The sequence below is a fragment of the Dromiciops gliroides genome, chromosome 5 (genome assembly GCF_019393635.1).
Source record: "Dromiciops gliroides isolate mDroGli1 chromosome 5, mDroGli1.pri, whole genome shotgun sequence".
NCBI lineage: Eukaryota > Metazoa > Chordata > Mammalia > Microbiotheria > Microbiotheriidae > Dromiciops > Dromiciops gliroides.
The window spans coordinates 222,944,856-222,972,570 of NC_057865.1; positions in this window are offsets into that span (position 1 = coordinate 222,944,856).

Consider the following 27,715-nt stretch of genomic DNA (forward strand, 5'->3'; position numbering starts at 1 on the left):
TATGATAGCTATTCATTTCCTGCACTATAGAAACTACACAAGACTGAAAATACTAGATGAACAAATTTAGGAGGCAATAAAAAGCTAATTTGGCTTTTCAAGCTGTTGACTTTTTTTCATGACCCTCCTGCATCACTCTCATTTCTCTTTCCATCTTTTCCTTTACCTGTCTAACTTTCCCCTCTACCTCTTTTACTTTCTTTTACAAGTACTTTTTGAGTGCTTCCATGGCCTGAGACCAATTCATATTTTTCTTGGAAGCTTTTGATGTAGGAGCTTTGACTTCATTATCTTCTTCTGAGGCTGTACTCTGATATACCTTACCACCAAGGAAGCTTTCAATGGTCTACTGGTTTCTCTGCCTGCTCATCTTGCTCACCTATTTCTTGGATTTTAACTCCTTCTTAATATGTAGCCCTGTTTCCAGGATCCATATCCTGAGCTACAGGGGGTCCCAGGTTGGTATGATTAGGCTTATTCTCAGCCTACTTGGTCTGTATGTAACCACGGGTCCTCTTTCTCTTTAACCAAGGAACAGAAATCTGATTGAAATCTGATTCTCTATGATTGAAAGCTTGTCGTGCCTGTGCCCCTCTGCCACTGGGCCAGTGCCACTTGAGTCTGCTTACTGATTCAGAATATGGGCACTCCACCTTAGCTCCAGCAGAGACTACAGATATTTCCCCCCAGCCAACTGGTTGACCCTGTCACTGGTCCATGAACCGAGCCTCAGAAGAAGCCACTGATGCGAGGCTCCGGAGGTGCGGCCTGCCTAGGGCTACATCTGCACCATGTGCTGAGCTCTTCTCTCACCCCATACAGCAGATGATCCCAGCCACCTATTTAAGCCATCTTTGTCTGGAAAATAGTCTCACTCTGTTCTTTTGTGGTTTATGCTGCTTCAGGAGTTGTCCTATGGCATTTTTCTTGAAGGTATGTGGACAGATTTGTCAGGAGTGCAGAGAGTCACAGCCTTTCCTCTACCATCTTGGCTCTACCCCCTTATTCACATTTCTTAAGGGGATCACCCAGCATGGATGTATTTTTACAGCTATTTAACACCACGCAATATAGCCACTTTTTGTTGATTAGGTCTATGAACGATCAATTCACTTGCATAAATAAATTTAAGGACTTTGGAATACAGGAGGGAGTGGAGGAGAGCCTGTAGGAGTAGAGACTGTGATCAAAGTAAGCAAAACCAATCACATTGACCAAGTGATGAATTAGAGAAGTTTGGTGTGGAGTGAGTGGCAGGAGGAAAGAGTCAGTGTAAAAGAATAAGAGGAAAGCACAAACCTAACAATTATAACCTTAAAAAGTGAGTATATTGAACTCCTCCTTAAAAGAGAATAGAGGAATGGATAAAACAATCCAAACACCAACAATTTCCTGCATACAAAAAAAACAAAACAAAACAACAACCAAATCCTGAAAACATAAAGAATGAATATGAGGGACTAGAACAAAATTTATTATTTGTCAGGCTATTCCAAATAGGTAGGAAATATAATCATTATTTTATGTCAGATAACACTGTCATGGAGGATAAATAGAAAACTCATCCTAGACTCTATTGTCCTATATTATGATTAAAGACACTATAATAAAACAATATCATTATTAGATTTATATGCCTTAAAAGGCATAGCCTCTAAATTAATAAAACAAATAAAGACCAATTGCATAAAGACACAAAAAGAAAACAATTTTAAGATACTGTAAAGTTCCTTTTTGAGTTCCTGATAAATCTATCAAGAAGATAAACAAAAAGTAAATTGGGGAGCTGAACAGATACTAGAAAAAACAGTTCTGAAAGATGTATGGGATCTTCTGGATCAAAATATTTTAAAAGTGCCCATATATCTCAGGATCAATGGTATCTTTACAAAAATTGATCATGTGCCAGGGCAAAAATATAAAAAGTAAATATAAAAGACAGAAATATTAAAGACATCCTTTATGGGTCATCCTGCAATAAAAACAGGAATTAATATAGGGAATACAAGCAAAAGATATAGCTCTAAAGGAAGATGAGGTGATAAATGAAATTTTGAAGGAGAGTCATGTGACCAACAAGATTGATGACTAGACATTTTCTTTGATACTCAAAACTTCTCTCCAAAATAAGAATTATGTACAAAAAGTAAAAGAATTACAACTCTCTCCACAGGCTAAAGGCACAGGACATTAGGAAGCTTGTTCTGCCTATGGTCCTAGCACATATGCTGCACAATAGCTGTGCTTAGCCAGAGAACCAAAGTACATAAAAATAGTGACAGTATACCAGCATATTTATGGAGTGCTACCAGGCCTGAAGGGAAAGGGACTAGTATCCAACTCAGTTCAGTCTTTCCAGAAATCTCTTAGGTCAAGGACTGAGGATGGTGAAAAGTGAAAATAATAGAAGAAAAAAATAATAGAAGAAAAATCTGAACACAGAAAACAAAGGACTAATTCAGAGCCCCCCAAGCAAAAAACAAAACAAAACAAAACCTATACTATAAGCCCCAAGACACATAGTCATTAAATTGAACATTTCCAAAGACAAACAACAAAATCTGCCAACCACCAGGAGAAAAATCTTCAACAATAAAGAGAAGGAAATTTGAATGATACAAGACTATTTTGTACTCAACTCAAAAACACACAAAAAAAGTATTCCAAAGAACAAAGGAGTTTAAGACGGAAGCCAAAGTGCCATACCCTACAAACATGAGCCTAATTATTAATGAAATAGTATGGATAATTAAGAAAAGAGAAGCATTTGAAGAATTTCCACTGAAGAGTACTTTCATAGGGGGAGAATAATACTCTAAAAGAGGAGATAGAGACTTTAAATGGAAATAATCTGCAAGGATTTGGTGCTCAGAGAAAACATTACATTTGAGAAAGTGTTCTGCCTCCATGTACAGCATTTTGACACAGGATAAGAATAAAATCTTCTAGAGGCAAGAGACATTAAAACTATGTGTATGTTGCGGGGGGTAGGAGGGGAGTGTGTGGAGAACAGGATCAAGATGGTAAAGTGAGCATTTTTGCCAAGTAACAACATTCCCTTCAAAACACCCTTTAAATGTGTGCCAAATCAAATTCTAATCAGCATAACCAAGAAAAAGTCACAGTGGTTATTTTCTCAGTCCAGAATAGCTTAGGAAAATATAAAGATAAATCTATAGACACTAGAATTGGGGCTGGCCAGGACTACAGTGTTGGGGAAGGGATATCATATATGGTAGTGGCAGTGGCAGCAGCAGAAGCAGCAACAGCAGCAGTAGCAGCAGCGACAGTAGCAGCAATAATATTGGGAGCACTCAGTTCCCAGAGATGGTAAGGGGATTGAATTTGTGATCAAAAAGCAATTACAGGGGACCCCAGTGCTAACTTTGAGCACAGGACTGGATGCCATTTGCCAACTCCAATACCCATTATGCAATTCTGGGTTGCATTTCCAGGGTGAAAAGCAGTGTTTGTGGTTGCAAGGAAACAGGAGCCCTACCTGGATATAGGTCACAGTTCTAGAACAGAGAGGAATTCTGGTCATGAGGGAGTAGGGACCCACTCTGGGTGAGGATCAGAGCATAGACCAGGAGAGCATCACCTTGGAAGCACTAAAAAGCATACAAGTTCCCCAGACCTAGTTGAGAAAACAGCAGGATATAAAAGACAAAAGCTCAGTATAGTCACCCCTCAACCCAGAGCCCAACTGTAATATAAAGTTCAAAGTCAAGAGATAGATGGGAAAATGAATAAACAACAACAAAAAGAATTTCACCATGAAAAGCTAATATGGTGGGGCAGCTGAGTCGTACAGTGGATAAAGCACCAGTCCTGAATTCAGGAGGACCTGAGTTCAAATGCAGCCTCAGACACTTGATACTTACTAGCTGTGTGACCCTGGATAAGTTACTTAACCCTCATTGCCCCCCCCCAAAAAAGCTAATATGGTGACAAGGAAACTTAAGACACAGACTCATAAGAAAATTACCTGAAAACATTTTTCAAGCAAAGCCTAAAGGAAAAATGCAGATTGGATACAAATCCAATAAGAATTCCTAGGAGAATTAAAGAGAGATTTTTTAAAAGAGCCAAAAAAAATTATTTTAGAGATCAAATAAAACTTGCAGAGGTAAAATTAGAAAATGAAATAAGGGCAATGCAAAAAAAAATATGAAAAGAAAATTAACAACTTTGTAAAAACAGCACAAAAAATACTGAAGAAAATAACTCCTTAAAAATCAGAATTGGTCAAGTGAAAGCTAATCATTTCACAAGACAAACAGAAACAATAAGATAAAGTAAACAAAGAAAAAATAGAAGGAAAAGAAAAAACCAACTGGCATAGAAAAGATTCAAGGGAGATAATTTAATAATTATTAGAGCACCTGAAAGTGATGATCAAAAAAAAGAGTCTAGTCATTATATTTCAAGAAGCTATAAAGGAAATGCTCCCAATATCTTAGAACTAGAGGGCAAAATAAAAGTTGAAGGAATCTACAAATTACCTCCTGAAAGGGATTCAAAAATGAAAACTCCCAGGAATAATATCATAGCCAAATTCCACAAATTCAAGATTAAGGACCAAAATACTGTAAGCAACCAAAACAAAAAATTCAAATACCATGAAGCCCTAGGATTGCACAGGATTTAGCATCTACCACCATAAAGACAAGGAAGACTTGGAATATGATATTCTGGAAGACAAAAGATCTAGGATTATAATCAAGAATAACCGATCCAGCAAAGCTGAATATAATTCTATGGGAAAATTCGTAGACATTTAATTCAATAGAGGACTTCCAAACATTCTTGATGAAAATACCATATGGAAGAGATAATCTGACATTCAAAAAAATAACTTAGGAGAAGCATAAAAAGTTAAACATGGGGGTCAGCTAGGTGGCACAGTGGATAAAACATCCTCCCTGGATTCAGGAGGACCTGAGTTCAAATCCGGCCTCAGACACTTGACACTTACTAGCTGTGTGACCTTGGGCAAGTCACTTAACCCTCATTGCCCTGAAAAAAAAAAGTTAAACATGAATGAAAATTCATAAGGAACTTAATAAGGTTAAATTAACTATTTACATTCTAAATGGGAAGATAATACATGTAACCCCTAAGAATTTTATCATTATTAGGGCAGTTAGAAGGAGTCTACTTAGGCAGAGGGCATGGGTGTGTCTATTTTGTTGGGATGATCTCAAAAGAAAAATGGAAGTGTGAGAGAGAACGATATACTTGGAGAAGGGGGAAGAGAGAGAAAGAATGGGAAAAATTATCTCACGGAAAAAAAGACACACAAGGAAGAATGTTTACAATCAAGAGAGAAATACAGTTGGTGGAGTTGTGAATAGGTTCAGCCATAGGAATTTGGAACTATGCCCAGAGGGCTATAACATTGTGTATACCCTTTGATTCAGCAATACCACTATTAGATGTATAGCCCAAAGAGATCAAAGAAAAAGGAAAAAAAAGAATCCATATGTAAAAAATATCTACAGCAGCTCTTTTTGGGGTGGCAAAGAATTGGAAACCGAGAGGATGCCCAGCTATGGGAGAATGGTTGAACAAGTTGTGGTATATGATTGTGATGGAATACTATTGTAATATAAAAAATGATGAACAGGATGCTTTCAATAAAGCCTGGGAAGTCCTATGTGAAATAAAGCAGAGTGAAGTGAGCAGAACTAAGAGAACATTGTACACTATAAAAGCATTATTGTAATGGGAATCAACTATGAAAGACCACTACTCTTATCAGTACAATGATCTGTGACAGTTCTAAAGAACTCATGATAAAAAATGCTATCTACCTACAGAGAGAAAACTGATCAACTCTGAGTGGATTGAAGCATTTTTTCCACTTTCTTCATTTTTCCTGGGTTTCTTTTCCATTTACAATATGGCTAATGTGGAAATTGGTTTTGCATGACTTCATATTTATAACGGGTATTATATTTCTCAGTGGATGGGGAAGGGGGTGGAAGGAGGGAGAGAATTTAGAACCAAAAATAAATACAATGATCCAAGACTTTGGAATTCCAAAGTACTGATCATGGAAAATGCTCTCCACGTCCAGGAAAAAGAACTGTGGAATTTGGATGTAGATTGAACCATACTGTTTCTACTTTTTTTTTCCCTTTTGTTCTGATTCTTCTTTCACAACATGATTAATGCAGAAATATGTTTAATGTGATTTTACATATATAACCTGTATCAGATTGCTTTCTGTCTTGGGGAAGGAGGGATGAAAATGTGAAACTCAAAAATCTTATAAAAACAAATGTTGGAAACTATCTTTACATGTAACTGGAAAAATAATTTTAAAAACTTTTTATGATTTAAAAATATATTTTTAAAAAGGTGCCTTTTTCCCTTCTACAAATCCTTGATCTTTCTCTGCTTTTTAACCTAGCTAAAAATTCACTCTGCTTAGGCAATTTACCTTGCTCAACCTCCTGTGGATGTTCACTCCTTTACTTTTAGCACCCCCCCTCCACCCCACCCAGGTTTGATTTATTTGTTTAAATACTATTCTGTAAACATCTGATGCTTTTTGTTCAAGGTAACCTGGGTGGTCTGGGAGAGAAGTGGTCATGACTTCATAGGCTCTGGATCTTCCACCTCTGGTCTCTGTAATGGTGCTGACTGACTATAGTGCATATAAAAAAGGGTTACTCTTGAACCTGGGTTCAGTGGGATTGGAGGCAATAAAGGAATCCTGACTATTTAACTCAGGGGATTGTTGTGGGAAGGAGGCAGGGTTGAATTTTGTACTTGACACTGCAGGCAGTATAATTAGGTATTTTGGCCATACAAAACTAAAGGGCTTTGAAAATGTGTCTTGAATATTTAAAAAATGTTTTTATTACAAAAGGGAATGTTTGAATATGATCAAACTTAAATAGATATCTTTATGAATAAAATATACATGCATTATGTATCTATATCTATGTTGAGAGAGGGAAAAAAGAAAAAGAGACAGTGAGAGACCCAGAGAGAGGCAGAGAACAAGCTATGCCAATGCCAATCTTTTTCCTCCTCTAAAATGAAAGAAATGAATACAGAAGATGAACTTTTCCAAATTTTCTTCATTGAGAAATTAAAAGTGCTTAGGCCCTATAAGGACTTTAACCAACCCCTGGAAAATAAGGTCAAGAGTGGATCAGTGGATATAGAAGGAGTGTCCATCTTCTTACCCTGAGCATGCCTAGATGGACACCTCATATGGAGCTAGGACTAAGGTAGATAGTGACCACAATCTCAGTGCAAACATTGAAAATGTTTTCCATAGTTCCTTTTATCTCATCAGTCCTTCCTCTAGGCCTGAGGTTAAAAACCTTTGTTTCTTCCTATATAAAATGGGTCAAGAGAAGGGGAAGGAGCAGGTTAGTCTACAAAGTCCTTTCCATTGGTGGGACAACTCCCACTTCCAGATGGGTCTCTTCCAGATTTTGTGACCTCCTTCTTTGTAGAGGTAGCGCCTGGGGTCAGACGAGTCTCTCGAAACTTGACTCTCGGGCCTGTCATCATCAGAATGCACCTAATTGTCTTTGGGAAAGCCCATTGTTTACCCAACTGCAACCTTAAGTGGACAGAGAGGCCATTGTTCTCTTCCCCAAATCACTTCACCTCCTAGAACAAGGCCTAAAGACACACCTGCCTTTGTTCTTGTTCTATGAGTTTCTGGGATGCTGACCCCCTTTCTTGGAATCCATGTCCTTCTCTCTCTCCTATCACTTTCCACTAGATGTAGCCATGGTTAAAAGGACCAGCCTTCTCCTCCCATTGAAGATCACCCACATTTCTTAAGCTGTCATCCACGACTCTAAGACCATGAAGTTCTTCACCATCCTGTTCTTGGTCGGTGTGGCCTGTGCTGTGGGCTCTAGCTGTAAGTCCATTTACTTCATCACCCTTATCTACCCCCACTTCCCCACCCAGGACGGGGTAGAGGTTGGAGGGAATCACCCTTTCTGCATCCATATAGTCTCCATCCAGAGGCTTCTGTAATAAAGAGGAGATAGCTGTGGCCATTATGGGGTGGCTGGATGGAAGGATTGTCCAGAGAGGCAGCTGGACAAGATGACTCCTCCAAGTCCCTACCAGCCTTTGGAGGCTGTAAATCAGTCTTGCATTATCCCTAAGGGGTTGGAATTGGGGCCAAGAATGTCAGAAGGTCAAGTCCAATTATCTAACCAGTCTTCAGTCATAGACGCTTCAGGGGGAATCAAATAAAATGCTCTCTCTCTATATATGTATACACATATACATACATGCATACACATGTATGTACATATGGCCTTAGTAGAACAACATATGACACATATCTCTTAGACATATATGTGGGACATATCTTAAGACACATAGATATGTGTATATATGTATGCATGAAGACTTCTAGAAAAGTATACTATAAAGCACTTTATAGATAATAAAGGATTTTTTTAAAGATAGAGGCTAAATCTCTGATTTCATTTGTAGGAAATTCTAAGTATGTGTAATAGCAACCTGATAGGGCTGGGTCCAGTCAGGGATGCTCTGGCCCTGAGGGGGACATTCTGACCATGGAGAAATATGGTTATCAACTTGCTGGGGTTAGTTAGAGATTACTCTTTCCTTGGAAAAGCAAAGTAGTTAATTAACCAGATAGTGGTTAGTCAAACAGATAACAAAGCAGCCACCCAGAAAGCTGGGCACCTTGAATTTACAGCATGAGTTTGGTTGGGAGTCAGTCATGTTTGCTATGTGATGAAGACCAGGTAGTGACAATAATCTCAAGTTAGAAATGTGGGATTTTTATTATGCATGTATCCAAATCATCATTTTCCAAACCGTTGTAACTTTTCAGTCCTAACTCTCTCCCCCAATCCCCTCTCTCCTTTATAAAATTGTCATCTTCTCCTTTGTTCAGGGATTTGAAGTTTAGACTTCTTCTCCCAGCCATACCTCTATGTGCTGACTGATTAAGGAACATGCCATAAATCTGTATCTCTCCAGGAGATGAAGTTTAGACTTCTCTCAGCCATACCTTTGTGTGGCAAATAATAAGAACTTTTACTTAAATTTTGATTGGATCATGTTGGTGAGTAATTCTTTGAAAGAGGAATATTTTCAGAACCAATTTAGCGGTAGCTATATGGAAAGTCCTTTAATATGGATGGCAAACATCTAGTCTCAGAGAGTTACCTGTAAGCCCTGAGACATTGAGTGACTTGCCCATCTGAGAGGTTATGAAATTTTTTTATTTTATTACATTTTTAGTCATTCTTGCTCAGTCTTTCTTAGGTTCCTTTACAGAATCCTTCCCAGGACCCACTGAAAAACTAGGGGTGCCCTATAGAAATGAAGCCTAGGCCTGGGATTGTTTGGGCCCTGAAGTAGGATGGAAATAACTGCCTTGAAGACCCTATGCCCTCACATCTATTTCACAATGCTCTCTCTACCTTTAGCCCAGAATGTTTCATAGTAGATAAAGCTCCCTTCCATGGTTCAGCTCTGGGTGTGATATTTATTTATTGTGTGTCCAGAAACAAGTCACTTAGGCTTCATCCAAATGCAATAAATTGATTTAGCAGTGTAGAAGCTCACATAAGACAAGGAGAGATTTCTCCTGATTGTAAGTTGTTGAGCACCAGGCCTTGAGTCTGGAAGACCCGAGTTCAAATCCAACCTCAGACACTTCCTAGCTGTATGACCCTGAGCAAGTCATTTTACCCTGTTTGCCCCAGTTTCCTCATCTATAAAATTAACTGGAGAAGGAAATGGCAAACTATTCTCATATCATTGCCAAGAAGACCCCAAATGGAGTCATGAAGGGTCAAACACAACTGAAATGACCAAACAGCAATAACAAAAAAGGGAATGGTGAGGTCAGAAAAGCTTCAGAGCAGTGCGGTGTGGTGAAGAGTCATGCTGAGGTCAGTAGAGCCTTGGGTTTGGATCTTGGCTTGGGGTCTTGTTTGCTGTGTGACTTCTCGGAACCTCAACTTCATCATCTGTAAAATGGGACTTTTGTTATCTATTTCATGGAGTTGTGAGAAAACCTTAAAAGGCTAGGTAAGTTTGAATGACTGTTACTGTTGCTGTTAAAAGTTAGGTAAAGAGGGGGCGGCTAGGTGGCGCAGTGGATAAAGCACCGGCCCTGGAGTCAGGAGTGCCTGAGTTCAGATCCGGCCTCAGACACTTGACACTTACTAGCTGTGTGACCCTGGGCAAGTCACTTAACCCCCATTGCCCCGCAAAAAAAAAATAAAATAAAATAAAAAAAGTTAGGTAAAGATTTAAAAGGTAGGTTAGACCTAGATGAGGGTGGCCTTGAATACCAAGCTAAAGAGTTTGTACTTTAGACACCAAGGAGCCACTGAAAAGTTTTGAGTGGGAGAATGGCGTGAATGGAGCTGTCCAGTGGGAAGATGGATGTGACAGTGGGGTAAAAGATACATTGTAAGGAAGAGACAGAGTGCACAGGCAGAAGTTCATTAGAATAATTCAGAGGAAAGATAATAAGGGCTAGGAATGTGGCTATGTTTTAATGACAAAAATAATAATAACTCATACCTATATGGCATTTTAAGATTTACAGAGCTCTTTCCTCCCAAGAACTCTTGCAAAGAGGACATGAATATGAGAAATATTCTGGAGGAAGAATCAACAAGATTTGGCAATAGATGGCTTTTTGAAGTGAGGGAAGGGGAAGTTAGATGACAGGTTTAATGCCTGAGTGATGTCAGGAGGGTTAGAAGAAGGGAGGGGTTTGGGGAGAACATTTTCAACACATTCAATTAAAGATGTTGGCTTTCAGGTGGAGACATTCTTGGAAACGTAGTTCCAGATACTGGAAAAGACATCAGAGCTGGTGTTAGGTTTGGAAGTCATTCAGAGAAATGATAGTTGAATCTATGGGAGGGGATGAGATCCCTAAGGAAGTCAACATAGAGAGAGAAGGATATAGAGTTAATTTGTGAATATTTATATTAAGGGGACAGGAAGTGAAGGAAACAGAGAAGAGACAGTTATAGAGGTGAGAAGAGAACCAAATAGGTTCAATGTGGTGGGTGTCAAGGGATAAAAAAAATAAGAAGAAAAAAGGGGGGAAGTGGCCAATAGTGTCCACTTAGCTGGGTTATTGTAGATTCCAGGCTCATCTTCTGCCCTACTGTATTTCCTAACAAACTGTTCTTTTTATATATAACATTTTACTTTCCTCCCAGTTACGTGTCAAACGAACTGTCCTAATCACTTCACTCCTAAACTCAAACCAAAACTCATCCAATTCAAGGGCAAGAAAAGTCATCACTCTTGTGATATCTTTGGTCTTCTTTGAGAAGGAAGGAAGAACAACAAGAAGAAGGAGATCTCCATTGGCTAAGAAAGTATAAACTCATCCCAGCACTCACAGCCCCTCAAAAGCTAACTGCAATCTGCCTTGTCAGTTTTATCTCAAACTAATACCCTTCAGTCACTACTCTACAATAAAGTCAAAATGTGTGGCTCACCATTCTCATCTTGCTATGCCTGTCTCCAGACTTTGAATCATGCCTGGAATAGTCTCTCAACCCTCCCTTCATTCCCAACTTATGCCTGTTAAAATCCTTCTCTTTCCTCAAGGCCCAGCTCAGGTACCATCTCCTCCATGAAGATTCCTTGATTCCCCCAGCTAAAAGGACTCTCATTCCTTGAATTTCTCATCACATCTTGTCTAGATTTCCTTCTCTTTCTTTCTTTCTTTCTTTCTTTCTTTCTTTCTTTCTTTCTTTCTTTCTTTCTTTCTTTCTTTTGGTTGGGCAATGAGGGTTAAGTGATTTTTTCAGGGTCACACAGCTAGTAAGTGTCAAGTGTCTGAGGCTGGACTTGAACTCAGGTCCTCCTGAATCCAGGGCCAGTGCTTTATCCACTGCGCCACCTAGCTGCCCCCTGCTTCTTTATATCCTAAGCTCCTTGAGGTAAGGAATTATATCTGCTTTATATCTGTATCTCCAATACTGCACTTACTACAGTTCCTAACAGAGAGAATGTACTTTGATCAGTGGTTGTTGGATTAACTGAAAAGACATTGAGAGGGTGCAGGACAATGAGGGACTGAAGTAGGGCAAGTGAGGTCACTCGTTGATCTTAGAGAGAGCATACAGAGTGGTGAGGATAGAATTCCCTTTGCAAGGGGTAAAGGAAGGAGTGGGTGCTGAGGAAAGTGAGTGATGACTATTCTTTCTTAGAACTTTTACCTTGAAAGGGAAGAGCAATAGGAAGTTAGCAAATTAGGCGAATTTGCTAGGTTATCAGGGCGGTGGATAGAACTCTGAGCCTGGAATCAGGAAATTTTGAGTTCAAATCTTTTCTCAGACACAAATGAGCTGTGTGACCCCAGACAAATCACTAAGACATCTAGTTGCCTCGGTTTTCTCAACTGTAAAATGGGCATAATGATGGCACCCACCTCACAGGATTGCTATGAGGATCAAGTAAGATATTTGTAAAGCACTTAGGCAAAGTGGTCTGGCATACGGTAGGTGCTTTAAAAATATTTGTTCTCTTCCCTCCCCTTTTAGTATATCTTGGTCTTATATTGTAAAATGAGTAAAGTTGGGCTAGATCAGGGATTTCAAAAACTTTTTGTGTTATATGACTCCTTTGGAGGTTCTATTGAAACCTACAGATCTTTTCTCAATTTCAGATGCGATAAAATAAATACATGGGACTACAAAGGAAAACAATTATATTGAATATAGTTCTCAAAATATTTTTTAAAAGCAATTTTGTGGACCCTGGGCTAAGAACTCCAGATTCAATCTCTAATTTGGAATAAAATTTATACATTAGGGTTTTTTTTATTAATTTTTGTACATTAGGTTTTAAAGATGGAAGGTGCTTACAAGGTATTCTTCATTGTTATTGACAACTAGTTGAAATGAATTGCAACTGGAAAGGTTTAAGCTAGGACAGAAGGACAATTTTTTTCTGATAGGTAAGGATAACTAAAAACTGAACAAGCTTATCAAGGGTTCCCCATGCCCTGGATGTTGGTCTTTAGGAAAAGAAAAAGACATCTATCATTTCATTGGAAAGTTGTTTTTATACGAGCTTAACAAATATTTGCTGAATTAAGTTACCTTTGCTTTGCATGCATGGTTAGGGTTATAAGAACTGGAGCTGGAAGGGACCTTAGAAAAATCGAATCTGACCCCTTTCATTTTGCAGACAGGAAGTGGTCCTAAAAGTGAAATAACCTATGATTACACAAGTAGCAAGTATAAAAGCCAGTTTTGGAATCCAGATTCTTTGGCTACAGTTTTAGGGCCTCTTTTCATGATGTCTCTTGGCTCGGAGTTGAACGAGGTAGTAGATAAGTGTAAAAACAAAAACCGTTGGTGAGTAGGTATTTCTTGTGTGTGTATGGCCATGGCAGGGGGTGCGGAAAGGAGTAGAGAAGGAAGAGTGAGAATAAAAGAAGCATACCTCGTAAGTACAGTCCAGGACACCCCTTCATCATTGATTCCAATGAGATAACCTTCCAGAAGCTTCTGTTTTCTGAAAGGAGGGGGTAAATCAGGATCCTGATCTCACCTTGGACCCAAATCAAGCATTTCTTTCTGAAGCATTCTGTGCTAAGGTTATTCTTTGTGAATAGTCAGCAGTCTGACAATGGCATCAGAATGAGATCAGATCAATCCCAGAATAAAGGATGACAGGGCAAGGAAGAGGGAAGATTTTTTTCCTGAGGAGGGAGAGGCAAAAGTACGATTGCCATAGCAGTAGACCCAGCTTGAGGGGCACCTGTTTTCTGAATTTTCATTTTTCAAGACATTGTTGCATACCACTAATAGGTCTGTATCCCAAAGAGATTTTTTTTTAAAAGGACCGATATGTACAAAAATATTTATAGTTGCTCTGTTTTTGGTGACAAAGAATTGGAAATTGAGGGCATGCCCATAAATTGGGGAATGGCTACCAGTTGTGGTATATGATTGTGATGAATGCTATTGTGGTATAAAAAAATGACAGGCAGGATGCTCTCAAAAAAATCTGGAGGGGGCAGCTAGGTGGTGCAGTGGATAAAGCACCGGCCCTGGAGTCAGGAGTACCTGAGTTCAAATCCGCCTCAGACGCTAGACACTTACTAGCTGTGTGACCCTAGGCAAGTCACTTAACCCCCATTGCCCTGCAAAAAAAACCCAAAACACGAAAAAACAAAAAAAAAACAAAACAAAACTGGAAAGATTTACAAGAACCGATGCAAAGTGAAGTGAGCCAGAACTAGGACAAACATTATACAAAGCAACAGCCATATTGTACAATGATCCAACTGTGAATGACTTGCTATTCTCAGTATACAGTAATCTAAGAAAATTCTGAAGGATTTATGATGAAAACTGTTATCCACCTCCAGAGAAGAACTTATGGAATTTGAATGTAGATGGAATCTCATATATAAGAAAAGACATCGGAGCTGGGTTTAGGTCTGGAAGTCATTCAGAGAAAGGATAGGTGAATCTATGGGAGGGGACTAGACCCCTAAGGGAGCCAAATAGTGACAGAAGGATATAGAGATAATTTGTGAATATTTATATTAAGGGGACAGGAAGTCAAGGAAACACAAAAAGCAGTTATAGACAGTTATAGAGAGTTCTATATATTTGTGTGTGTATGTGTCTGTATCTATTTCTATGTATGTATGTGTTTGTGTATGCATATGTGTGTGCATACATGCATGTATACATGTGTATTATGTGAATATGTGTATGTCTATACACATATCTTCTATATACTTGTATGGTGTGTGTATATACACACATGTGTATATAGGAATATATGGAATCATGTACATATATGTATATATATTTACTCTATTTTTCTTGGGGGGGTCCTGTACTTTCTTTCAAAATATTACTAATATGGAAATATTTTTGCATTACTACACCTGTATAAACTATATCAAATTGCTTGCTTCTCAATGGAGGGAGGAGAGGAGGGAGAATGGCAGAGAATTTGGGACTCAAAATTTTGAAAAATGAATGTTTGAAAATTGTTTTTACATGTAATTGTGGGGGGAAGATTTTTTAAAAAAACAAGACAAATTTGCTGCCCTTGGACAGTCCAGTTGATCCAGAGTTCCTTTGTCTCATGCCTAGTCCCTTCAGAGACAGCAGTGGACAGCACTCTCAGGAAGGAAGAGGTCTTCATCATAGACACCCTCCAGGACCAGGACCACTGCCAGGAACAGCCCTACCATTGCTTCCGACACCGCCCCAGAGAACTCATCATACAGTAGGTTTTTATCTATTTACCCCCTGAGGACCTGGTTTACTGTCTTAAGTCCCTCAGTTTCTCAGGTTCAGCACTGGCTCCTACTGAAGCAAGGTATACTAAGCACTCCCATGGAACTCAGCTTGGAACTATATCTATATTCCCCCCCCCACAGCACTTTCCTTATTCTGAGGTCCTAGCTTAAATCAGTGAGCCCCAAGGTTCCTACCTGTGACTGATCTAAGAAAAAATGTGACATGGGATGAGTGTTTAAGGGGGTCACTGAGGGATCCCTTCCTCTCCAGTTCAGGACTCGCCTTAGAATCAGGAAAGGAAGCACTACAGAAGGCTGTCTAATCTCACCCCCTCTTTGAAGAAGCACATTCACTAGGAGAGGGAGGGGGAAGGGGAAGATTGATGCATCCCTTACCCACCACCCCCACCCCCACCTCTGAAGTATGTTGGTCACATTGCCAAGGATTTGCTCTTTGAGGTTTGAATGGTTGGCTTCCTCAGGCATTTATTCTCCTGATACCTAATGGAGGAGGATTCTGGAGGAGGGTGATCATCCTAGCCCCTTTGTGAGGGGGAATTAAACAATAAAGAAGGTGATAATGATGGTAAAGTTGAAGGTTTCTGCTGATGTTTTCTTTCTAGATATTGTGAAGACGTTAAAAACTACATTGAACAAGTCATTCGCTATATGGAGGATTGATGAAGTCTAATTGGAGGAACACCCAGGAGAGGCAACAGAGACCATAGGCGTGATGTCCCATTCTTGTCTCCATTGCCTGTCCTCTCTCTATCCCTCCCATCATTCTCTGACCACCATGAGGCTTGGGACGGTCTATGACATATAATAAAACTCACCTGGTGATGGAAAGAAAAAAATCTTAGTCTGTGTGTAATATTTCTTAGATACCTTTATCTTTATTAGGAGCTACCCTAGGCATAGAGATGGGACTGGGGATATTGGGTTTGTGCTCATATAGGGAAAGGAGAGAAAAAGGACAAAAAGAAAGCAGGACTGTGGATAGCCATTGAAGGCATGGTCCCTCTATGTTACTCCTCTAGAGCCTGATTTCCAACTGCTTGGAGGAATTTTGCCAGCAGAGCAGGTCACTGTTCCACACAAGTTCTATGAGATCCAAGGGCTCTCATATATCTTCTTTTTCTTTGTTTGTTTGTTTGGTTTTTTGTTTTGTTTTGTTTTGTTTTGTTTTGTTTTTTAGTGAGGTAATTGGGGTTAAGTGACTTGCCCAGAGTCACACAGCTAGTAAGTGTTAAGTGTCTGAGGTCACATTTGAACTCAGGTACTCCTGACTCCAGGGCTGGTGCTCTATCTACTGCACCACCTAGCTGCCCCCTCTCATATATCTTCAAGGCAGTTCCTTCCAATTCTTTGATGTCTCTAGCCAGGGTTGGGTCTAGAGGCTTGAAACCTGTTATTCCTAACTCTTCTCCTCTCCATTTCCACAAAGGCAAATCAAAGAGACTCCCCTCCTTTTCCTCCCCTCACCCATGTCCACCTCATGTACATTTTAGCCTAATGGAGACCCATCACCTTCAGTACCATCATGATATCCTATCAGTGGCAACTTGGCAACCATTATTTTGGGGCCTTCCCAACCACTCCCTTCCACTACCTGAGAAATGGAATTAGAGAATCTATTATTGGGACTTCAGAAACCATCTAGGACGACAAGACTCGGAGAACAAATATCCTCTTTACATCGACCACACACGTGATTTTTCAGCCTTGGCTTGTAGACCTCAGGTGAAGGAGAAACTTCTGCTTTCTGGGATAGCCCATTTTACTTTTATTGACTAGATTAGAAATTCCTCCTTCCTAAATCTGATACTCCCTCTGAAGCTTCAATGCACTGCTCCTGCCCCTGGAGACAAATAGAAAATTCTAGTTTCTATTCCACATGACAATCCTTCAAATAATTGAAGATGGTGATTATATCTACCCCGAGCCTTAGCTTCCTCAGACTAAATATCTCCATTTCTTCAGCTGGTCCTCATATGACATGAACCCAAGCTTCTTCCCCTGCTAGTATTGGGTAATCTCTAATTTTTCAGTATCTTTCTGTAACGATTGGAATGATGCCACCTGCTGGAGACTTACTGTAGAAGAGTTCCACCCATGAAGTGAAGGTCTTTGAGGGCAAGACCAGGAATCTTTTCTTTGGCATCAGGAAGTGAGGTTGGCTAGTGGGAGGAAGAAGGAAGAGACTGGCACTCGCTCTCACTCTCTTTCCTGAGGACTCTGGTGGAGAAGGGGGCTAGAAATGCACTCTCCCTTTAATAGATAGATGAATGTAGGCCTTTCTCTCTCTTTTTACCAAATTCTTATTCTCCTTAATAAATGCTTAAAAGCCTAACTCTTGCTAAAGCTTATAATTTATTGGCGACCACTCATTAGATATTTTAGACAGGATAGCTAGAATTTTAGCCTTAACATTTCCAAACTGATAAGGATTCCCTTTGGACCCCGCTTATACACAGTAAGAGTGCTGATTCTAGAGTCAGAGCTGGTGGGTTCAAATTTTACCTATGACCCTTCCTACCTGTATGACCTTAAGCAAGTTACATAATCTCTCTGGCTTCCTCTCCTCTATAAAATGAGGGGATTGAGCCACAGGGCCTCTGAGGTCCCTTCCAGCTCCGGGTCTATGATTCTATGATCATTCAGCATAAAAGTTCAATATTAAATACTTTGAGTGGTCATTTTTGGAAGTCACAGCTCAAGTGCTCACTAGTACACAATGTCCCCAAAAGTCCTTCTGCCATTATAAGCTTCGATAGCTTAACACTGTAGGCAGTGGGGGCATCTAGGTGGTGCGGTGGATAAAGCACTGGCCCTGGATTCAGGAGGACCTGAGTTCAAATCCAGCCTCAGACACTTGACACTAGCTATGTGACCCTGGGCAAGTCTACTTAGCCCTCATTGCCCTGCAAAAACCCCAAAAAACCCCAAAACAAAAAACTGTAGGCAGCTAAGTGGTACAGTGGATAGGATGCTGGACCTGAAGTCAGGAAGGCTCATCTTCCTGAGTCCAAATCTGGCTTCAGGACACTGACTAGTTGTATGAACCTGGGCAAGTCACCTCATCCTGTTTGCCTCAGTTTCCTCATTTGTAAAATGAGCTGGAGAAGAAAATGGCAAACCATTCCAGTATCATTACCAAGAAAACCTCAAATGGGATCACAAAGGGCAGACACAACTCAAACAACTGAACAACAACAAATCTTAAAAATATACTAAGGGGCAGCTAGTTGGCACAGCGGATACAGGATCAGCCCTGGATTCAGGAGGACCTGAGTTCAAATCCGGCCTCAGACACTTGACACTTACTAGCTGTGTGACCCTGGGCAAGTCATTTAACCCTCATGGCCCTGCAAAAAAAAAAATAGACTCCTCTTCTATACAGGGAATACCCTGTAGAGCACTTCATATACAGATAATTCTAAAGATATAAATAAAATTATAACGAATATTTAAAAGATAGTTAAACTCACAAAGGAAAATGCATGGTCAAAATGCCTTCCTGGGACAACTCGTGTGACTAGTCTTTGAAACCAGGATTTCAGTATTGGTATTATGAGAAAATAATGGGGTTCTATGAGACCCAGAGAGCCTGGCCAGACCTTTCTTTTTTTTTAGTGAGGCAATTGGGGTTAAGTGACTTGCCCAGGGTCACACAGCTAGTAAGTGTCAATGTTCTGAGGCCAGATTTGAACTCAGGTACTCCTTACTCCAGGGCTGGTGCTCTATCCACTGCACCACCTAGCTGCCCCAGAGATCTTAATATTTTAATAGGGGAAGATAAGACATAAAGGGGAGATGGAATTGGAAATCAAGGAGGAGTGAGCTTTGACAGTGCTCAGGAAGTGACAGAGTTAATAAAGGTGTTTTAAAGATGGAGGAGACCTGGGCCCATTTTTAAATGATGAGGAAGGAGTCAGTGGCTAAGGAGAGATTTGAAGATAAGGGAAAGAGAAGAAATGATGGGGGAAATGGCAGAAAGTAAGCTTCTAGAAGGTCAGATCAAGAGCATCAATAGAATGGTTAGGCCCTTAAAGGAAAAGGGATTTTCATCATAGACTAGAGCAAATGAGAGGAAACAAAACCAGGTTTTGAAGTGTATAGTATGGGAGAAGAGGGTTGCCTGTATTTTCTCATTAACATATCAAGAGACAATGTCCTCGTCTGAAGGGATGGGGAGGAGGCATCATAGTAGACTTGAAGAGAGAAGAGACAGTTTGGAATAGACTCTGTGGAGAGTATAATGAATTAGAGGCAACACGAATATAGCATAATGGATGTAGAATTGGATTTGGTGTCAGGAAGATTTGGGGTTCAAATCCTATCTTAGAAACTTACTAGCTGTGCAACCAGGTAGTCTACTGAACTGGGCTCAACGTGAACATCAATGTGCCTTGGTTTTCCTCATCTGTACAATGAGAGGGTAGGATCAAAGGCCTCCAGGTTCCCTATTAGCTCTACTTCTATGGTTCTTGAACCAGAGAGTAATTGAATGATTGCTATACAGCATTGAGAGTCTAGTTGAGATTCCTTGTTGTTGTCATCGTTGCTGTTGCTGTTGAATTGATAGCCTTTTAGTTGATTAGTTGATTCATGACTTCATTTGCGGTTTTCTTGGCAAAGATACTGGAGTGGGTTTGCCATTTCCTTCCTCAGCTCATTTTACTGATGAGGAAACTGAGGTAAATCAACTTGCTAGGTCACCCACAGATAATAAGGATCTGAGGCAGGATTTGAATTCAGGTCCTCCTGACTCCAAAGCCTGGCACTCTCCTCCATTGTACCGTACCCAGCTGCCCTAGTCAAAATTAAATATAAATTTTTAGTGAACCAGTTGGGTGTCATTCTTTAACAACATTCAACCACAGTAATACAAGTCCTCTGGGACATTTTTCTTTAGTGGTCCCTATACCTGGAATACTTTCCCTCTTCATCTCTGCCAACTAGCTTCCTTTAAGTCCCAACTAAAATCCTGGTCTTCTATAGGAAACCTTTCCCAATCCTTCTTAATGTTAGTGCCTTCTTTTTAAAAATTATTTCCTGGGGCGCTAGATGGAGCAGTGGTTTAAAGCACCGGCACTGGATTCAGGAGTACCTGAGTTCAAATCCAGCCTCAGACACTTGACACTTACTAGCTGTGTGACTCTGGGCAAGTCACTTAACCCCCATTGCCTAAAAAAAAAAATATTTCCTGTTTGTTTGTTTGTAAATCTTACACAAGGCTTGTTTGTAAATCTTTTCTTTTTGTCTCTCCCATTAGACTGAGCCCCTTGAGAGCCATCCTTGTAAGTCTACCACTAAGCACAATGCTTGGCACACAGCTTATTGGCCGACAAGCTTTAGTCCTTCAGTTCAGGAGAACTTTTACCCTGATTCTATTATGTCACTTTCACTGACATCCCTAGTATCTCTCTCTGACCATAATTCTTTCAGTTCAGGTTTCTGGTAGCCAAGACATATGTCACATCCCTTTGTCTTTACATTTGTGGGAGGGGCTTCACTTAAAGCATAGAGCAATCGATAACAGAGACACATAGGTGTTTCAACCCCACTGATTCATCAAAAAACCCCGAGGAAGTGGGGTTCTGTAAAGCATGGTAGACTGCAAGGACAGACTATGATATAGTTTGTGGAGGGTGGCAGCTAGGTTGGGCTCAGTGGATAGAGCACCATCCCTGGAGTCAGGAGGACCTGAGTATCAAATCCGACCTCAGACATATAACACTTACTAGCTGTGTGACCCTGGGGCAAGTCCACTTAACCCCAATTGCCTCACAAATAAATAAATAAATAAAAATAACAAGATATAGTTTGTGGAGGATTAATGTTAGAGGGATGGGACAAAGCAGAAGAGTACAAGGGCAGAGGATTTTAGCCTCCTTAGATGTTGACTTTGGATCACTTGGATAAGGAAAGTAGGAACTGGACATTTTTTATGACATAGCATGGAGAATGACTAGTTGATTGTGGCTATTACCCTCAAGAGTCTTTCAATGATTTAGCACAATCAGTGCAGCTCTCTACTTTATTCTCAGTAGCCCAGAATGTCTTATAGTTCTGAGACTGGTAGAAGAGAAGGAATGGTGATTGGGCCCTTAAGACCTGGAATGATCTTTTAATTCATACCCACCAAGAAGCCTCATCCCAAGACAGTGGGGGAATGAGGCACACTTGGACAGTATCCTGAAGGTGGAGCAGGCATTCAGCTTCTGCTGTCTGAATTCCCAGAAGCAAATCTTCCCCATTGCCTGTTCCCCACTCACCTATGACGTTGCTGTATTTAGTTTGGCATCTAATGATGACTTAGAAGTCCTTCATATCCTAAAGTCTGGGTACCTTGAGGCCCCAGACCTGAAAAGGTCCTGTGTTGATTAATCAATCAATGGGATTCATTAATTGATTAATTAATCCCCAGGAACTTCACTGATTATACACGGATTGTACTTTGTATCACATATAGAACATGAGTAGAGCTGCTACAATGACCGGTGGGTTTGAATCCTAGTGGCACCAGACTTCCATTACTTCTGACTTCCAGACACACATTAGTGGCACAGGGCATGTTTGAGCTCACATAGCAAAAACATAATCTCTCTTCTACTTAATGGCTCATCAAATATTTGAAGACATTTATCATATCCCTCATATCCCCAGGCTAAACATTCCCAGTTTATGATACTTTCTAGGTACTTTAATATTCTGGCCACCTTCCTCTGGACACTCCAGTTTGTCAGTATCAGTCACTGTTAAAACTGCGGCCAGGGGCAGCTAGATGACGCAGTGGATAAAGCACCGGCCCTGGATTCAGGAGTACCTGAGTTCAAATCCGGCCTCAGACACTTGACATTTACTAGCTGTGTGACCTTGGGCAAGTCACTTAACCCCCATTGCCCTGCAAAAACAAAAACAAAAAAAAACTGTGGCCAATGGACATTAAGTCCAACATCAATACCCTGGTGATAAAAGTGGTGAGACACAAATTTGATTCAAGGTTACTGTAGTATTCCCTCATTGGGAAATCTTTACGAGACTAGTGAACGTTCACTTTTCTCAGGTGGTTCAGTCCTGTCTGAAGAGAGAGACATGGTTTATTTAGATCAGAGGAGTCAAACATGGTGTATAGGTTATGCGCATCCCACAAAACTCCCAACTGCAGTCCAAACCAGATTAAAGTGTAATTGGGGGGCAGCTAGATGGCACAGTGGATAAAGCACGGACCCTGGATTCAGGAGTACCTGAGTTCAAATCTGGACTCAGACACTTGACACTTACTACCTGTGTGACCCTGGGCAAGTCACTTAACCCCCATTGCCCTGCAAAAACAAAAACAAAAACAAAAAACAACAAAAAAGTGTAATTGGGAAATATTTAACAAAATAAATAAAAAGACAATAAAGCATACATTTTTAAACTAAGTTAATTTGTGGCCTACATGGGGTCCCTATGTATTAATTAGTGACCCCTGTTTCCCTTTGAGTATGACACCACTGGTCTACATCAGGACTTCTTAAACCTTTTCCACTCGGATTCTCTTTTCACCAGAGAAATTTTATGAAACCCCAGGTATATAGGGATATAAAATAGGTATACAAATCAAACATTTACTGCCAATTTTTTTACACCCCCACATTCAGTTGCATGACCCCATATGAGGTTTCAACTCACAGTTTTAAAAGCTTTGGTCTAGATGACCTCTTAGAATCTCTTCTAGCTTTAAGGTATTTTTAAAAAATAACAGCACTAACTAAAAATGAGAGAGAAATTGTTACCTTGACCATTATTTTCCACCTCTCTTTGCAAAGGAATATGACTTAGCCTTCCATCTTAATTCTTGGAAGAAATGTATTCACCTTCTATGGTCTTTCCCAGAAAGGAAACACACAAGGAACCCATGCTTGTCAAAGGATTTATAGGCTATTTGGGACTTTTTTGAAGTGATCCAAGGCACCTCCCACCCCTCTGGGCTACTTCAGTCCATTTTTCATTTACTTTGGCTAACCAGGGAAGACTATTTCATCATTTCCTTGGTAAACTCTCCCTAGGGTGTGATATTCTGGCAGCCTGCAAGTCCCTCTCAGTGTCTAACCTGGACCCTCTGTTTCACCTCTTTATCACCTATTAAATCTTGAGAAGAAATGAAGAATAGCAGCACCTCTGTGTGCTAAATCTTCAATTAAGCAATCAATGCTCAACTGTACTGCTTCTAGGAAAAATGATCCCTATCTCATAGTGCTTCCATAGGAGGGAGTCCAAGCTTTCTCAGGATCTGCAACTGACCAATACGGTATATTGGATGGAAGGCACTGCCCCTTTCTTATCTGGTCATTTTCTTGACTATGAAGTACAGGGAAAGGACATTTGTATTAGAATCACATAGAAAACAGCTTGAGGTGAAACATGGTTATGAGAGAACCTGAGAGAGAAAATTAACTCCTCAGATAAAAGTGCTTGAGGAGAAACAAAAAATATTCTAAGAAACCAGGCTAAAAACTTCTTCCTCAGAGGGAAAGGTACTGACTGATTTCATTGTTTCCCAGGAGCTAATTTTATATGACTGTTTTCAGGACTTTGAGATCTATGGAATAATTTTGTGCTAATTATTTGTGTCATATCTGAAAGAAATGTGGATTTGAATTTCTCAGCCTGGATCACTTCCATGAGGAAGCCCCAGTTTCAAGCAAGAGAACCACTTGAAGGCCATCCATGAAGACTAACTGAGGCCAACAAGAGAAAATAACAAGAGAAGCTGCTTCTAGGAGAGAGAAAACAGAAACCAATAGGGCTTAGAAGTCAAGAGCAGAGAACCCAGAGATGATTGAGACTAATGGAGGTGAGAAGCTGATAGGAGTGAAGTATAGCTGATTAATCAGGTAGGCTCTGAAGTTGATGCTGGGACCTGATCCTATTGAAGGAAAGCTTTGAAACTGGGAGCTGATTTGAAAAAAGTAACATCCCTGTGCTGTGTGAAAAGATGGTTAGGTAAAGACTATCTTACTCTCTAGCACCATCTACTGCTTAAGAGAAAAGAAAACCCATCAAGTCTTGCCTGTCTCATCCTTTACTGCTCTGTGGCTCAAGAGGGGAAATCCCCTTAAAGTCTATAGAGAACTGACCTAAATAGTGTTCACATCCCAGGATTAAAGGGAATTACTTTTCATTAAAAGAGTGTGTCAATACTTTAGCATCTAGCCAAGGTATCAGGCCTGGGAAGCTCTGCAGATAACAGGCTCATGGATGATTTTAGCTAAAAGAGCTTAATGCTTCCACAATGGCTTGACAGGTGCTTCAGTAGCAGTGAAGTGGATTCATCCAGCAGGAGAGCAGAGAGAGGTTCAGAACAGGAGCAAATCACTTGTAGTACAGACTGTTTCCCAAAGAGTCAGCTAGACTTGTCAACCAAGTTGTGAGTAGCCCTGTTCACACAGTTTTCCTTGCTCATGTGCCTCACTGCTAGGTTTCTGTAAGTGTGTAGCTGCTCACTCTCCCCCATTGCATTGGTTGGAGAGGGTGAACCAGGTTTATAAGTAGACTCTTATTTTTTGACTATTCCTGTTTTTAAACTATGATTATTCTTGTTTTTGCCTTTTCTGTTAATGTTTGGCTTAGTAAATGCTATTAAGAGTTAATGGGAAAAAAATAATGGGGTAGCTAGGTGGCACAGTGGATAGAGCACCGGCCCTGGCATTAGGAGTACCTGAGTTCAAATCCGACCTCAGACACTTAACACTTACTAGCTGTGTGACCGTAGGCAAGTCACTTAACCCCAATTGCCTCACTAAAAAAAAAAAGAAAAGAGTTAATGGGAGGGGACAGCTAGGTGGCACAGTAGATAAAGCACCAGCCCTGGATTCAGGAGGAGCTGAGTTCAAATCTGGCCTCAGATACTTGACCCTAGCTGTGTGACCCTGGGCAAGTCACTTAACCCTCATTGCCCCACAAAAAAAAAAAAGTTAATGGGGGCAGCTAGGTAGCGCAATGCATAGAGCACTGGCCCTGGATTCAGGAGGACCTGAGTTCAAATCCAGCCTCAGACACTTAACACTTACTAGCTGTGTGACCCTGGGCAAGTCACTTAACCCCAATTGCCTCACCAAAAAAATTTTTTAAAAAAAGAGTTAATCGTGTCACTATGAAGCACACTGATGGGGATTTAGGAACTATAGTCATGAATATGTTTATTTTCTCCACACCAAGAAAGTAACCACATGTCTGACCCTCTGGAAACCACTGTACCTGCTAGTGTTGAAGCAGGTTGGAGTGGGTGAGCAAGCCTCAGACTAAGAAAAGGGGAAGGGCTAGAGAGAGTTGGAGGATTGGGTCCATGCCTTATATACACAATGCATATAAAAGTGCTAGACTAGAAGTCTAGTGAATTCGATTCTAGTCTTAGTTCTTGTTTTAAGTTGCTGTGTGACTTTGGGTAAGCCCCTTCATCACTCTGGACTTCAGTGTCTTTATAAAATAAACAGGGGTTGGACTAAATCAACAGTTACTGACTTTTTCAAGTATGAGAAATCCTTTAAAATATTTTTATATTTTTTTCTTTTAGTTTACCTAAGTCTCTGAATATATTCCTCTCTTTCTCCCTCCCAAGTAATCCATTCCTTGTGTCAAACTTTAAAAATAAAGAGGAAAAATCAGTTCACTAAATAAGGCAAATATATCAACTATAGCTGACCATCTATGTTATTGTCCTCCACCTTTGCAAAGAAGGGGAAGAAGGCACATTTTCTCAACTGTTTTCCAGGACTAAGCTTGGTCATTATAATTACGTAGCCTTCAATTTTACTTTTGAGAACTACTTTTTAAAATAATTTAAAAAAATATGGACCCTGGGGGCAGCTAGGTGGCGCAGTGGATAGAGCACTGGCCCTGGAGTCAGGAGTACCTGAGTTCAAATCCGGCCTCAGACACTTAACACACACTTACTAGCTGTGTGACCCTGGGCAAGTCACTTAACCCTAATGCCTCACTAAAAAAAAAAATGGACCCTGCAAACATGATAGTAGCTTTTTTGTTAGTATGACTGAAAAAAGGGACAAAACTATTAGGAATTCACTAATGCTTTTAAATATTTATTAATAACATTTTTAATTAGTTAAAACTACAGCTACATGTATTTGCTTTTAAAATTTTTATTAATTAAAATTTAATCTACACATATTTGAAAATCATTGTTGTTTGTCCTTTGTTTTTGAAGAGGACCAGTGAAATCATGGGTGATGTCTTGACTTGAGTGTGAACTGGATTTAAGTAAGGCAGAGTTGCACAAAGTCATCAGTCCCACTCTTTTTTCCTGAGTTATTGAAATCCAGTGGCAAGACAGAAATCAGGATGGCTGGCCATGACCTGGGACGAAGTAGATGACATTGCATCTTTGATGACTGACCAAGCCCTAAGTGTTCCATAGCACCTGCTTCAGCTGCTTTCGTGGCCACTGAAACAAATTGTTCTCTTCCTCCTATTCCACTGGTGAAAGTCTTCACATGCTTGGGGTAGATATCCCCCTAACTCACCAACAGGTTTGAGGATTGTCAGTTATCCTTAACCTGGTTTAGCCTGTCTGCCAAGACTGTTTACTGAGGTGTGACTGCTGTGCATGCTTCAACTTTTAGAACAAAAGGTGGGAGTTGGGTGAATCAGGTGAACACCAAAAGGAGACGAGCAGCCCTGAAAATGGTTTGGCAAACCCTCAAACCAGAGGTGCTAGTCCTCCTGAACACCCCATACACCCCATATTTGAAAATAATAAGATACTGAAAGAACCAGAAGAAGGCTCCTAGCACATTGGGTTAATCCCTTATGGAGGATGGGCAGGAAGACACGAACAAGAGTAGATGAGTAGATCTGGATGGGTTTTGGCCTTCATAATTGTAAGCACCAATACCAGTAAGATCATAGATCTACTGAAAAGATATGTGGAGGATGATTGATTCAGTAAACAGAAGGTAAGTTTACTATTTATTATTCCTAGTCATTTAATGATCGTCTTACAATAACTCCTTGGCCCATGGGATGGCAAACATTGAGCTAACAATCCCTCTATTATAGCCATGACATTCCATGATCCATGACCTTTGGGATTTTTTTCTCAGGGTTAATCTGACACCACCAAATAGAAGAAAGTTAGCCTTCTCTGAACTTATCAGAATATAAAATTTAGAGTTAAAAAAGATTGTAGAAATCATCTAGTCCAATATTATTTTATAAGTGAAGAACCTGGGTCCCAGAGTACTTAAATCACTTGATTAAGAACACCCAGGGGGACAGCTAGGTGGCGCAGTGGATAAAGCATTGGCCCTGGAGTCAGGAGGACCTGAGTTCAAATCCAACCTCAGACACTTGATACTTAACTAGTTGTGTGACCCTGGGCAAGTCACTTAACCTCAATTGCCTCACCAAAAAAAAAAAAAAAAG